Below are 15,314 nucleotides of genomic sequence, written 5' to 3' on the forward strand. Positions count from 1 at the left end.
ATAAACTTGCCAATATGCCATTTACGACACGGAGTGGCAAGTAACGGCTAAGGTCTATCCCTATGTTCATGACTAGTGGTTCAGCTTCACATGACAATGGAAACCCTCATCCCACTAAAAAAATAAAACGAATTGGCAAAAGCACAGCGAAGAACTGTGCATTCTAAGAAGATGTCACAAATACCCAAGGAGAGTGCAAGTGTGGTGGTGGTTGCGATGCCTGACCTTCCCAGCACTGGACGGGAAGAGGTGGCTCTTTTCACCATTTGCACGCCATCTGCAAGTACTGAAAGGAGCACCCACAGTCCACTTGCTGATATGCAAATTGAAGATGTCACTGTTGAAGTACAACAGGATGAGGATACTGGTGTAGCTGGCGCTGAGGAGGCAGTTGGCGAGGAGGATTGTGATCATGATGTGGTTTGTTTAAATCAGGCTCTGGGGGAGACAGTTGTCTGTGGGATGAAAAAGCCCATCACGGTCAAGCCTGGGCAGAAGACCAAACATTCCACCTCTTTGGTCTGGCAATATTTCTATCCAAATCCAGACAACAAATGTCTTGCCATATGTACCATAAGTAAAGGTGAAATAAGTAGGGGTAGGGATGTGAACCACCTAGGAACATCCTTCCTTATACGTCACCTGCAGCGCATTCATAAAAAGTTACTGTCAAGTTCAGAAACTTTGGCTAAGACCGTAAGCAGTCCAGGGACACCTAAATCCCTTTGTCCTGTTGTATCCGAGAACCTGCACACCACACCGTCAACTCCCTCCTCGTCAATTTCCTCCTTAGTCAGGATCGGAAGTAGCCCTGCAGGCCATGTCACTGGCATGACTGTCTCTCCTATCTGGGATTCCTCCGGAGGATCCTGCATTGCTACGCCTACTGCTGCCGCTGCTGCTGGTGCTGCTCGGAGTCGTTCATCATCCCAGAGAGGAAGTAGGAACACCACTACTTTTACTAAACATTTGACCTTCCAAAAGACGTTAGCGAGGAGGATGAAGTACGACAGCAGTCATCCTGAAGCAAAACGTATAACTGAGGCCTTGACTGCTATGTTGGTGTTAGATGTGCATCCAGTATCCGCCATTAGTGCAGTGGGATTTAGACAATTGATGGAGGTAGTATGTCCATGGTTCCAAATCCCATCTAGATTCAATTTCACTTAGCAGGCGATACCGAGACTGTACAGAAACGTCAGAAAAAGTGTACTCAGTGTCCTGAAAAATGTGGTTGTACACAATGTCCACTTAACCATGGACATGTGGACAAGTGGAACAGGGCAGACTAAGGACTATATGAGTGTGACAGCCCTTTTGGTAAATGTATCACCTTACGCTGCAACAACAGCAAAATCACCAGTAGCAGCATCTCAGAAATGCCAGCTCGTTCCAAGGCAGGCTACGCTGTGTATCACCGTTTTCAGTAAGAGGCACACCACCAAGAACCTCTAAGAGAAACTGAGGAAAATCATCGCCCAGTGGCTTACCCCACTTAGACTCTCCTGGGGATTTGTGATATCTGACAACACCACCAATATTGTGCGGGCATTACATCTGGGCAAATTACAGCACGTCCCATGTTTTGCTCACACAATAAACTTGGTGGTGCAGAATTTTCAGAAAAGCGACAGGGGCGTGAAGGAGACGCTTTGGGTGGCCCGAAAAATTTCTGGCCACTTTCGCCATTCAGTGACTGCATGCTGAAGACTGGAACACCAGCAAACACTCTTGAACCTGCCCCGCCCTCACCTGAAGCAAGAGGTTGTGATGCAGTGGAACTCAACCCTCTATATGCTTCAGAGGATGGAGGAGCAGCAAAAGGCCATTCAAGCCTATACATCCACCTATGACATAGGCAAAGGAGGGAATATGCACCTTACTCAAGTGCAGTGGAGAATGATTTCTGTGTTGTGCAAGGTTCTCCAGCCCTTTGAACTTGCCACATGTGAAGTCAGTTCAGACACTGCCAGCTTGAGTCAGGTCATTCCCCTCATCAGGCTTTTGCAGAAGCAGCTGGAGAAAGTGAAGGAGGAGCTAAGATGGAGAAATTCCACTCGGCATGTGGGACTTGTGGATGAAGCCCTTCATTTGCTTTGCCAGGATTCCACGATGGTCAATCTGTTGAAATCAGACCACTGCATTTTGGCCACCGTGCTCGATCCTAGGTTTAAAGCTTATGTGGTGTCTCTCTTTCCGGCCGACACAAGCCTGCAGAGGTGCAAAGACCTGCTGGTGAAAACACTGTCAGCTGAAACGGACCGTGACACGTCAACTGCTCCTTCTTCATTTTCTCCCGCAACTGGGGCTGCCAGGAAAAAACTTAGGTATCCAAAGCAACCCGCTGGCGTTGATGCAGGGCAGGCAGGACCAAGTTTGGTCATCTGGTCCGGACTGAAAGACCTGGCAACAATTTCTGACATGTCTACTGTCACTGCATATGATACTGTCACCATTGACAGAATGGTGGAGGATTTCATCGGTGACAGCATCCAAGTAGGCATGTCAGACAGTCCATACCTGTACTGGCAGGAAAAAGAGGTAATTTGGAGGCCCCTGTACAAACTGGCTCTATTTTACCTGAGTTGCCTCCCCTCCAGTGTGTACTCCGAAAGAGTGTTTAGTGCAGCCGGGAACCTTGTCAGCGAAAGGCGTAGGAGGTTGCCTCCATAAAATGTGGAGAAGATGGTGTTCATAAATATGAATTATCAACTCTTCCAGGGAGACCAGCCTCCAGAATGTACAGAGGGACCTGTGGTGGTGGATTCCAGCGGGGACAAATTAATACTCTGTGAGGATGAGGATGTACACAACACTGAAGAGGATGAGGAATCAGTGGATGAGGAGGATGAGGACAACATCTTGCCTCCGTAGAGCCAGTTTGTGCAGGGGCAGATTAATTGCCAGCTTGTTTTGTGGGGGCCCAAACGAACCAATCATTTCAGCCACAGTCGTGTGGCAGACCCTGGCGCTGAAATGATTGGTATGTTAAAGTGTGCATGTCCTGTTTATACAACATAAGGGTGGGTGGGAGGGCTCAAGGACAATTCCATATTGCACCTCTTTTTTTTTCTTTGCATTATGTACTGTTTGGGGCCTAGTTTTTCAAACTGCCATCCTGTCTGCCACTGCAGTGTCACTCCTAGATGGGCCACGTGTTTGTGCTGCCCACTCGTATCGCTTAGCATAGTCATCCAGCTACCTCGGTGCAACCTTTTGGACATAAAAACACTATTGTGAGGTGTTCAGAATAGACTTGAAATGAGTGGAAATTAAGGTTATTGAGGTTAATAATATCATAGGAGCAGAAAAACCCACAAATTCTGTGATTTTAGCTGTTTATATGCTTTTTTTTAAAAAAATACAGATCCAAAACACAAAAAACAGAACCCAAAACACGGAAGGGTGGTTTTGGCAAAACCAATCCACATCCAAAACACAAAGAAAGATCCAGATCCAAAACCAAAACACGAAAAGTGGCCGGTGCACACCCCTAATATAAATATATATAATTTTTTGGGGGTCTAGAACTTGGGCCCAGATAGACGCAGCAGACGGCAAAGCACCAGCCCAGATGGATCAGCAACAGCACCAGCCCAGATGGACACAGCAGACAGCAAAGCAGTGACAGCACCAGATGGATCAGCAGTGCACCAGCACAGGACACAGCAGGCAGCACAGCACAACACCAGCACAGCACCAGCACAGGTAAGTACTACCTCTCCCAGCCCTACACTACCCACCCTCCCTGTTCATTCTACACAGCTGGAGGGAAATGGGCCGCCGCATGGTCCCTTATATACGTAGAGACGAAAGCACATGAGCCACGAGATTTCGTCTCTATGGTTTTGCCTCAGTTTGAGATCCGGGGCCGACAGGGGAACCGAACGCACACTCGGTCCGCCCCCGGATCTGAAAATACGGTTGGGTTCGGATATCTGAGATCCGAACCCGCTCATCTCTAATTTTAATTTTAGACAATGCCCTCAGTAATCACCTATTAATAGCACCTCAGATTAAAGGCCAAATTAATGATAAACTGAGTTCTAGCAGCAGACACATCTCACCATTAACTATTTATAAGAGACCAAAATCATGTTTTTATTGTAATATTTCTGTTTCACCTGCCATATTGTGCCATGGCCAGTGGCGTAAGGTATGTTAGCTATTTTCTTTTTAATAACAAAGCAATGCATTAACCATTTACTTTCCCTGACTACTTAGAAAAGAGCTAAGATTCTTCATGAGATTGTCAAACAGTGTTTTTATTTGAAATGTCCTTTATTACACTTTCCCAAATATCTTTATAGACTAGAAGAAGTAGACAATGTGCTAATAGATTTGTGATACCCCTCTTCCATACACTGGCAACGTAAACTGGTCCATGATTGACAACAGGAATAAAGATCCTTGAAAATACAGCTGGTTATCACACAGTGATACAGGCAATGGAGGAAGTCACCTTGCAATTCAGACACTGGGCCAAATGTAATAGAGTGTGAGAATTGGACCTACTTGCGAATTTTGAAGGTGCAAGTTGGTGCTGGGACTCGCAAGTGTAATAGCCTGTGAATTTTTGAGTTTGAGGCTACTATACTATGGTATGTGAATGTGTGTGAGTATTTCCTATGTAAACTCACACCTTTTAATGCAACTAGCATTAAAAGGTGCAAGTTATACAGAAGCCTTCACAGATCAGTGAGATCCATTAAGGCTTCTGTGTGTTAAAAAAAAAGAAGTGACACCAACATTTTTTTTTAAATGATGTGCCCCCTCTTTAGAAGCATAACCAGCCCCAGGCACTGTAGAATCTGTGCTGGTTTTTAAAATAAAGGAGATAAAATGTGTAAGGGTCACCTGTATTTTATGTACCAGCACAGGGCATTTCTAAGACAGTCCTGGTTGTGGAAATATATGGAAAAAAATTAGTAGGGGTCCCCTATATTTTCGATTACCAGCACCGGACACTTTCGAGCAGGGGTATAATGCCTCAGCCAGGGGAACCCTTTCACTGGGTCCCCCGGCAAAGCATTAAAACTGACCACTAGTCAGCCCAGGCTGGAGATCCTTGGGGAGGTGGGGTCCCCCCAAGAAAGGGGTAGCCCTCCCAAAACCTAGGCTGATAGCATAGGGCTATCACTGGCACCCCTGGCCAGTGAGTGCTTGGTTGATTATGTATAGTGTATTTTAATAAATAGACAAAGTAATATTGTCTTTTGCAGTAGAACTGCAGGTCCCAGCAAGCCTTCCCAGCATGAACTCACATTTTTTTTTACATATTCACACTTTATTACATTTGGGCCTTTGTCTCTCCATTTCATGTAAAATCAAAATGGTTCAATTGAAAAATCTTTATAAAATAATGTTTCATTTCTGGTGTGTCCCTGCTCAGTCACTCACAGCATCCTCTGTTTATGCTAGTACTTTTAAGTATAATATACTGTGCCTCACACACTACCCCATCACAATAGACATATATTTACTACAAATAGGATAAAATAATTGGATATTAAATGGGATTGGATGCTGCCGTTTTTGATCCAGGTGGTCAAAATCTGATGCCGGCATCCTAACGCAACAAGGTTGGTTACTGACACCTACCAGTAGGTATTCTAACCCTTCCTCTTCCCTTTAACCTCCCTCCACAGTGAATAAACCTAAACTCCACCTTAATGCCTAAACATAACCACTGTATCCCAACACATTTAAACCTAACCTTCCCCCCTTTGTGCCTAACCATAGCCCTCCCCTTAGTGACTAACTCTAACCCTTAACCATAACTCTGCTACTTACCTACAGGATGCCGGCAGTTGGGATGCTGGTGACAGGATTCTGACAGGTTTTGGGATTCCAGCCCTGGTAGTCTTATTGCTGACATTGCCTGTATCGGGATACTAAACATATCCCTTTTAAACTGATGATAGCATTTAATCTTTTTGGGGTGTTATGTGGTCTTACTCAAATTAAGGTGTTTCCAAGATATCAGGTATCAAAAACAAGGACAGTGATGCGGTGCACCAGTCACACAAATAAAATAAAACCTTTATTAAATTCCATTTAAAATTATAACATAATCATATAACCCATAAACAAGTGAAATGGTAAAATAGAAAACAAAAAAGTAATATATATTTGCTGTAGGTTTTCAATCAGCTTTTTAATAAACAAACAAAAACAGGAACAAGGGAATGTTTCTTAATATATATATATATATATTGTAAATGGTGTGAGTGCACATTCAGCTTTTTTTTAACAGTATAATCACAAGTGGTCTGGATTTGTGTAATTCAGCATGCATTGTGTTTCACATACCCATAGTGATCTCAAAATTAAACATCCTTATATCTACCTAATAAGCAATGGCAGAAGGCACAAAATCAGCTTAAAATGTGCAGTCTAAGACCAATATTGATATTTAAATGCTTGTTTGATTATTAATTTACTCCTGCAATATATATTCAGCCCATGTAGTTGATTCAGAGATTTCAGCAATAAAATGTGCTATTTGTTTCCATGTGCTGTACAGGGACAATGTATTACCCAGTTTCATCAGGTCCCTAGAACATATATGTATATTTTACCTAAGGCTTAATAATGAAGTGCCCCTAACATCTTGGAGAAATTACTCCTTTCTATTCTGATGAAACAGGAGAAAATATTCATTCTTATGCATAAGATACAAATTTGATGTTTATTAAGGAATATTTTGCAGGGGTCAGTGCACATCTCTAGTTACAAGTGATACAGGCAGTGACCCACAATTGAAAAAGCCATTGGGCCAAATGGAAAGCCACCTAATGGAATCCATAGCTTGTTCAGAACCATTAATTGTGTGCTATCAGTAGTGGCTCCATAGGTGGGGCTTTAGCATAGTCCAAAATTCAAATAGGGGAGCTACAACAACTGCCCAGTCTTGGATGCCGATATTTGGAAGCATTTGAAATGGCCAATGGTGTGATTTGAATTTTGAAATGCTTTGCAGCCCCACCTCTGGAGCCACCACTGTAACCTATTATAAAAACTACCCATGGAGATGAATAACTTGTGAATTGGTCGGCATGTACATGCGATCGTAATCCTGATCGCAATGACTAGTTCATGCATGTGCACTGTGTCGATGACACATGTCTCACTGCATGCATTCTTGCTAAATCAGGCCCACAGTGCAAATCTTTGAGTGTGTTATCAGTGCTAACTGTAATATGCAAGTCCGGACCTCAATAACAAGGATTCCTGTCCATACTGTGCCTTGGTCAAGGTGCTGTAAGTTGCAGCTCAAGGATACACCGGCTACTGGAACCGGCTGCAGCTGTACAGCTCACTGTAAAGAACTTCACAAGCACCATTTGTCCATAATATGTCCAGTTAGTGAGAATAGTATATACACTGGAATGTTAGTGGTAAAGCCGCAACTGCAAGTATCACCAAGGGTACAGTTGGCTGATACCAACAAGGCAGTCGCCAGTATACTCATAGAACACAGCACACTCTAATGAATGTGGGCAGCAATGTGATTCACCCACATATTTTTCAAGCTTGTCATATATTTATGTTTTTAACTGTCATCTCTCCCTGTCTAACATAAGTATTGATCAAACAGTCTAAGGTCACCTACCAGAGAAAGCTATAGAAAATCTCATATATAAAAAGTTGGTTAGTTATTTCAGTTACTAAATTTAATCATTTGTTTTGCCTTTAAAATGATTCAGCTTCTTCTGGTTTGTATCTCATAATATAAACAAAGTGTGTACTAAAACATATAATAGCTGGGACTGGAAGTCCATTTCCCCCACTTCCTATCCATGACAATAGTGAACATGTCCCATTTCCAGTTGTCTTCTCTGCTCAAATATCTGATGGCCTTATACACTTAGGGCCTGATTCAGACCCACTCGCTAGGCTGCACTCTCTTGCAGCCATCATGGGGCGCATATGCAAATGAGAGCGATGGCAGAGTGATCGCACGCCGATGTAATGACATCCGCTTTTCTTTCTTAGCACACATCATCTCCAGGAAGTGTATGATTAATTAGTAACATTGAGAGCCATCAGAGCTGCTCACAGCCATTGAGATAGACCCTACCCCGCCGCAAGTACTGTGATCACTGCAGGCTGAAATACAACAAGGTGATGTGTACAATGATGCTTCCATGCTAATTATGCATGCCAAAAGATCGACGTTTTGATGCTCAGACATGCCTGCATTCGCACATCCACTTCCCCGTTTACCAGGACCTTCCCCTGTTACCACCCACAAATGGCACTATCTGTCACTCAAAGTAGTGCTCAGTCTGTGGGCTACGAGTGAACACTTCCCGATTGTATAGACTGGCTCACGCAAGAAACACTGCGATGCTTATGCATGCACAGACATGCAACAATCGCCCATAGAAAGTGATCGAGGCTTAGCGAGTGGGTCTGAATCACGTCCTTAGTCTCAAAAAGGCATAATAACTATTAAACTATAACTCATTTAACTCTTTAATCCGCTGTTGTAATTGGAAATTTTCATTCCTTACCTCCGGTCAGAGGTAAATATAGTGATGCCCCACTTACAGTCCACAAGTTTTTAGTAAATATCTGTTTTAAATTCTCTTTGCGAGATGGTTTTAACCTTAAAGTGGCTTCACTTGGCATCATTGTGGGTTAGAGTATGGAGATGTTGTATTCATGATTTTTATTTTAAGGTGAAGCAAACCACACCCCAGTTTGGATGAAACCACTTCTGGTAGAATATAGAAAAGCATTTTAACTAAGCATACTTGGTGACACAATACATTTGCTATTCCTTGCTGTTTAAAAACAATCTGAGGCTTCTCAGGAATCAAAAGGGCCACAACCATGTATTTTATTATAATATTCTAATGTCTATTAAGATTGTTTGTTTTTAATCAATTTTTCATATGAGGTATATATACTTTGTGACAATGGAACAAATGATTTTCTTTCTCTCTTTTTTCTTTGCATGTTAATTATTTCTATCAATATCTCTTTTTTTTTTTACAGATTCTTTAATTATTTCTGATGGATGACCTCTCTTTTTAAATCGTTGTGAGTAGCTGTTCAATTGAGACCCATTATCTTTTGCAGGGTCAGACTGGAGCTGTACATCAGCTCTGGCAGTCTGCTCTGTGCGTGTGCACTTGTGAAGGGGGCATAGTTTAGTTTCTCTCTTCTGTGCATAGCAAAGTGCACCGGCCCACATTACTGCCACCACCCCTTCCCTCCCCTTGAGATAATAACATGTATCCAGCGACATGGGGTAGAGGGCAGGTATACAGTACTTCCACCATCCTCGAGCCGGCAAATGCCAGATGGCCAAACCGGCCCTGATTTTCTGTATTGAAGCAATTTCTCTTAATATATAAATTTAAAGTTTGATTTTTAGCAGTTATATAGTTACAAGTAGAGATGTGTGGTCCGGTTCTCCAGAAATCCAAATTTTGTGAATCCAGACACAAGCTTCATTTCTGATCTCCTGAGGAGAGCTGGCCTGTTCTGAGTCGCAGTTTTTAGATTGCAGATATTACATTATTTTAGCTGTTTATAGAAACCATTACCAAAACACAGGAGTCAGTGCACATCTCTAGTTGCAAGTGATACAGGCAATGACCCACAATTGAAAAAGCCATTGGGCCTAATTGAAAGTGTCCTAATGGAATCCAAAGTGTGCTCAGAACCATTTAATTGTGTGTTATCAGTAGTGGCTCCAAAGTTGGGGCCGCAGCACAGTCCAAAATAAATTCAAATAGGGAAATCACACCAACTGCTTGTGAGACCCGACTGGTGATATATAGCAGCACTTGAAATGGATGTTATTCTGGCTCCAATATTTGAAATTTGTACTGTTCTGCAGCCCCACCTCTGGAGCCACCACTGTAAGCTATTATAACAACTACACATGGAGCTGATTAAAGGTTTTTCCTATGAACAGCATCCGTTAAAAGGATGAGAATCTGATGTTTGATGTGTTTGAACTTAGTGCCTGATTCAGACCCATTCGCTAGGCTGCGTTTACACGTAGCCAGACGATTTTTTCTATCTGCGCATGCGTATGCATTGCAGGGCGTGTGCACAATCCAGTCATAGTGATCAAAAAGTGATCGCCCACAGCACACAGACTGCTTGCCAGTTTGAGTGACAGAAAGTGATGTTTGTGGGTGGTGACAGGGGCTGATTTTTGAAAAGGGGGAGTGGATGTGCGAATGTAAGCATGTCTATACATTCTAACAGCGTTTAATAGGTGTGCATAATTAACATGGAAGCATCATTGTACACATCACCTTGTTGTATTTCACACTGCAGTGATCACAGTGCTTGAGGCAGGGTGGGGTCTACCTCAGGCTGCGTGCAGCTCCGATGGCTCTTGATGTTACTGATAAAGCATTCACTTGCTGGATATGACATGTGCTGCGAAGGGAAGGGGGCGTCTTCAGACAGGTGTGCGATCGCTTTCTATGCATATATTAGCAGCAGAGTGGCTGCGCTCAAACGCATCTAGAAAGCGGTTCTGAATCAGGCACTTAGGACAATCAGCAAAACTATAAGAGGACTTTTAATTAGGTTCTTTAGGGATAAGCAGATCCTCTCTCCATAGCAACCTAGCTCTATACAGAGGTTCAGATATCAGAGATTCTGAATAATTATTTGTCTTCAAATGCTTTTTCGTATGTTTCTACTTATGATTCAAAAGTATGGTCCTTACAGCAATTGTAATTTGTAAGGTACAATTGTCCATAAGTAGTATTATGAATCTAAGGTTTAAAATGTGTACTCTCAAAATGCAAGAATTATATATACTGATTTCTTTCTGAAAGCTTCTGGTAACTATCATTTTATCTTCAACTGTCAGAATCACATGCAGTAAAGAAATAGTGGTCCTACCAAATGTACATTGGTGTTTGGGGATTGTATGAGACCTTATAATTGAAAATGAATTGGGACTAGGTGCATAGAAGTAGAAGCCAGACATAAACTGAACTATGGTTATTTATTATGAGATATTATAAATTTAAAGTGCACTGAAAATACCACACTATATAAACCAAGGTTTATGACATATAACATGGGAATACTATGTAGATATGTGTTTCAGATAAAAGGTCGACTGTAAAAAAGTCAATAAGCAATAAGTCGACACCAGGAGGTCAACAGTAAATAGGTAGATGGGGAAAACAGGTTGACCGGTGCAAAAGGTTGACACACAAAAGGTCAACATTGGTTTAGGTTGACAGGTACAAAAGTCCAACACAAAAATGGTCGACATACATTTAAAAAAAAAAGGGTTAGGCACTAAGAGGGATTGCTAGTGGCCTGATTCAGCAGTGCACTTCTAATCACTGATTAACAATTATTGTGAATCTGCACATGGGCTGGACCCATTCTGCATGCAGACCCTTCAATGCCTCTGCCTGGCTGACGGGAAGAGGCATTTAAGGGGTTGTGTCGGCTGGCATTCCCAGAAACATGGACATGTCTGCCCCATTTACCATGAGTGAAATGCCCATGAACTACATCGATTGTTGCAGTTTCTTGGGCTCGCCGGCCAGCCTAAGTAAGCTAAGGTTTAATCAGATGGCTAGTGGTCCTCTGCTGTCTACCATCAACCAAAAATGGTCGCAATGGTGATCTCCAACAGCGACCTCCGTGATCTGGTTAACACATTGGGCTGTTTCTTTCTCTATTTAATTATAAAATTACCTAATATCTGAAACCTTTGAGGACATAAACCACACCTTCTAATAAAGAAACCAGAACTACTTAGTTCATTTAGCTAACTATTAACTCTGTTTTAAATTCATATCAAATAAAATCCACTCAATGTGACTTTGATAGTAATACCGTTCTCAGCACCATATTACAATATTGTCTATTTGTTTTGGATCTCTGGGATTGATACTTAGGTGTTGATCAGGCAACAATTATCTAAAGTGAAGAGCCCCAATCCCCTTATTTATTTTCATTAAAATAGTCAATATTTCAGAATAACTGCTATTTACTCTCCTGTTTGTTGTGTTGTGTTGTACAGTATTAGGTATCATTAGTATCACCGCCATATACTAAAGACGAATTACATTTCAAATAAATAATAATTTCAGGCAATTTGGGGGAATTTCCCTGAACACATTGTTTATTAAATTACACTGGTGCAGAGGATAAACTACAGATGTTTCTACTCTCCTGTCTTTAAAATATTGATTTATATAAAACACTTGTCACATTTAGAAAGTAAAATTTTCCTCCCATATAAATATTTAGAAAGGATACAAGTTATCTAGCTTATGAAACACATTATACATTCAGGCCTTTAGAGTAACTCCTTATGTGATTAATAAGTGTTAACTTTCTAGTAAATCTCATACTACTTTCTCATCATTTATAGGGTTTCTCTCCTGTGTGACTCTGATGTCTAAGAAGAGGTGACTGGTGTGGAATACACTTGCTGCCTTCAGAGCATTTAAATGGTTTCTGTCCTGTATGAATCCACTGATGACTTTCAAGTTGGTAAAATACTTGCAACATTAAGAACATTTAAAAGGCTTCTCTCCTGTATAAATACTCTGATGTTTAACTAGATTTAGATTTTTGGTAAAACACTTGCTGCATATATGGCTTCTCTCCTGTGTGACTCCTCTGATGTTCAACAAGTATTTTCTTTTTAGTAAAACACTTGTTACATTCAGAGCATGCAAATGGTTCTCTCCTGTGTGAATCATCTGATGTCTAACAAGAGATGACTTACGTAAAAAACACTTGCTACATTCAGAGCATATAAAAGGCTTCTCTCCTGTATGAATCCTCTGATGTATAACAAGTTCATGCTTGTTGGCAAAACACTTGCTGCATTCAGAACATTTAAATGGCTTCTCTCCTGTATGAATCCTCTGATGTATAACAAGTTCATGCTTGTTGGCAAAACACTTGCTGCATTCAGAACATTTAAATGGCTTCTCTCCTGTATGAATCCTCTGATGTATAACAAGATGTTGCTTATTGCTAAAACATTTGCTGCATTCAGAACATTTAAATGGTTTCTCTCCTGTATGAATCCTCTGATGTATAACAAGATGGTGCTTATTGGTAAAACATTTGCTGCATTCAGAACATGTAAATGGTTTCTCTCCTGTGTGAGTTCTCTGATGTCTAACAAGTTCTTGCTTGGTGGCAAAACACTTGCTGCATTCAGAACATTTAAATGGCTTCTCTCCTGTATGAATCCTCTCATGTGTGAGAAGCTGTGATTTACATGTAAAGCATTTGTCACACTCAGAGCACAGATGCGTTTTCACTCCTATGAGACTCATCATGTATTAGATGAGAAATTAATTAGCTGAAAATGTTTTTTCTATTCAGATAATGAAAGTAGGTTTAGCAAATCCTCCGATTGAAAAAAAATCTTTATTTTCCTTGATTAAAGGAAAATGTCACTTTCCACAATATCTTCTAACTTCTTAGTGCAGATCCTGCTCCTTATTTGTCCTATAAAGAAAAAAGATAATCTTTAAAATATAAATATTATAGGATTACATCTACTTTTAGAGAAATAGGGAGATAATACTAAATTAAGAGTTTTTAGAAGTGGAGATGATGCCCATAGCAAATAATTAGATTGTATTTAACATTTAACTAGCACCTTCTAGAAAATAATAGCTAGCATCTGATTGGTTGCTATGGGCAACATCTCCACTTGTAACAACTCTCACTTTAGTAAATATACCTCATAGTGTTATAGTATATTGGGAACATGAAACATATTTAAATAGACTTCCAAATATGACACAGGCATTTAAAATTGTTTTAAAATTGTATTATGTAGTCAAATATCTATATCCTCATTTCCATAGAGACCTCTCCACTCCTGCAGCAGATAAATAATTGCTATAAAATACACACTTTATTATTGTTTCCATAAACATAGCAAAATTCCCATACAATAACCTTAGAATGTGCAGATTATACATTACTCACCCCCTGCACTGTCCATAGATGGGTAACACATGCTACCGATCCTGTAACACCTACTGTCAGCTGATGCACCAGGATGCCGCCATTATCTCTGCACACACCATGGGAATGGGGATAATGTGACCATCTCACAGTCACTGCTCAGTGTGATGTGTGCAGAGGAATCAGTGATCATTGTTGTATGAGATACCAGGTTTTTAAAGGTAAATAAGAATTATTTGTGTTAGAGACATAGGTAGGTTTGGTGTTAGGGTCTAGGGTATATCACATAAGCTGGAGAACACTGCTAAACAAATGAGACTTAATAGTTTGTATTATGAAACATATATGCATGTGTCCAGCATCATATGTGTGTTTGTATAAGACTGAGGGGCAGATTCAATTTGACACAAGGTTTACACCTGAAACTCAGATGATGCCTTAGGTGAGCAAAGATAAATATGTTAGATGTACCCTCTGGAGATGAATGCACAGGGAAACCCATAGATTTAAACACTTAATGCTGAGTCTATGGGTTACCAAACACTAGCTGCAGGTTTGTCCCAATGATAAATAGACAAATAAACATGTGAGTAACTACCATAGGTGCCAGTGCTGCAGCTGCTATGAGGCTTAGAGCTGAAGGTACCCATCTTGCTTATCAAAGGTTCATGTGTTATATACATTTTTCATAATTGGGTGGTACATAGGGGCACTTACACACTTTTGCTATGGGGCCTTCAAATACCTAGTTATGCCCTTGCAACTAATGGAATAGCTCTGGGCATTAAACTCAGAGCTTTATTCACTTTGAAAACATTGTGGGTTATATTTTGTCTATGATTGTATCAGAACTATATATAAAAGCAAAAAAAGATATACTAACCTCATGCACTTAGCATTGTGTAATATACTTTTATGGAGATTTTACCTATATACTACTTTATATATACTAATCTGATGCACAGAGTAATATGTAAGATACTATGATGGAGCTGCCACCTAGATATCCCTTTATATATACTAACCTGATGCACAGAGTAAAAAGTAGGATACTATGATGGGGCTGGCACCTATACACCACTTTATATATACTAACCTTATGTACAGAGTAATATGTAAGATATTATGATGGAGCTGCCACCTAGATACCTCTTTATATATAGTAATTTTGTACTAATTATACCACTAAAATATTTTAATGTTTGAATAGTTTTGACTGCAATTTTAAAAATTATCTAGAATTTTTAGACAAATAGAACCACTGTATTGGTAGGGAGCATTGAGATGTATAGATTGATAGATAAAAAATATCCCACATAATCACAATAGAAAAGGATATATGAATTACATACTTTGTATCTTTGTGT

The 15,314-nt window shown here is 40.6% G+C and overlaps 1 pseudogene; it reads right to left on the reverse strand.

Moving 5' to 3' along the window:
• Window positions 1-12,521: 12,521 nt before the first annotated feature.
• The window catches only part of LOC148522672 (uncharacterized), a 48,473-nt pseudogene continuing 45,680 nt past the window's right edge, over window positions 12,522-15,314 (reverse strand).

This window comes from Taudactylus pleione, unplaced genomic scaffold, assembly GCF_031769625.1.
Source record: "Taudactylus pleione unplaced genomic scaffold, aTauple2 ptg000145l, whole genome shotgun sequence".
Taxonomy (NCBI): domain Eukaryota; kingdom Metazoa; phylum Chordata; class Amphibia; order Anura; family Myobatrachidae; genus Taudactylus; species Taudactylus pleione.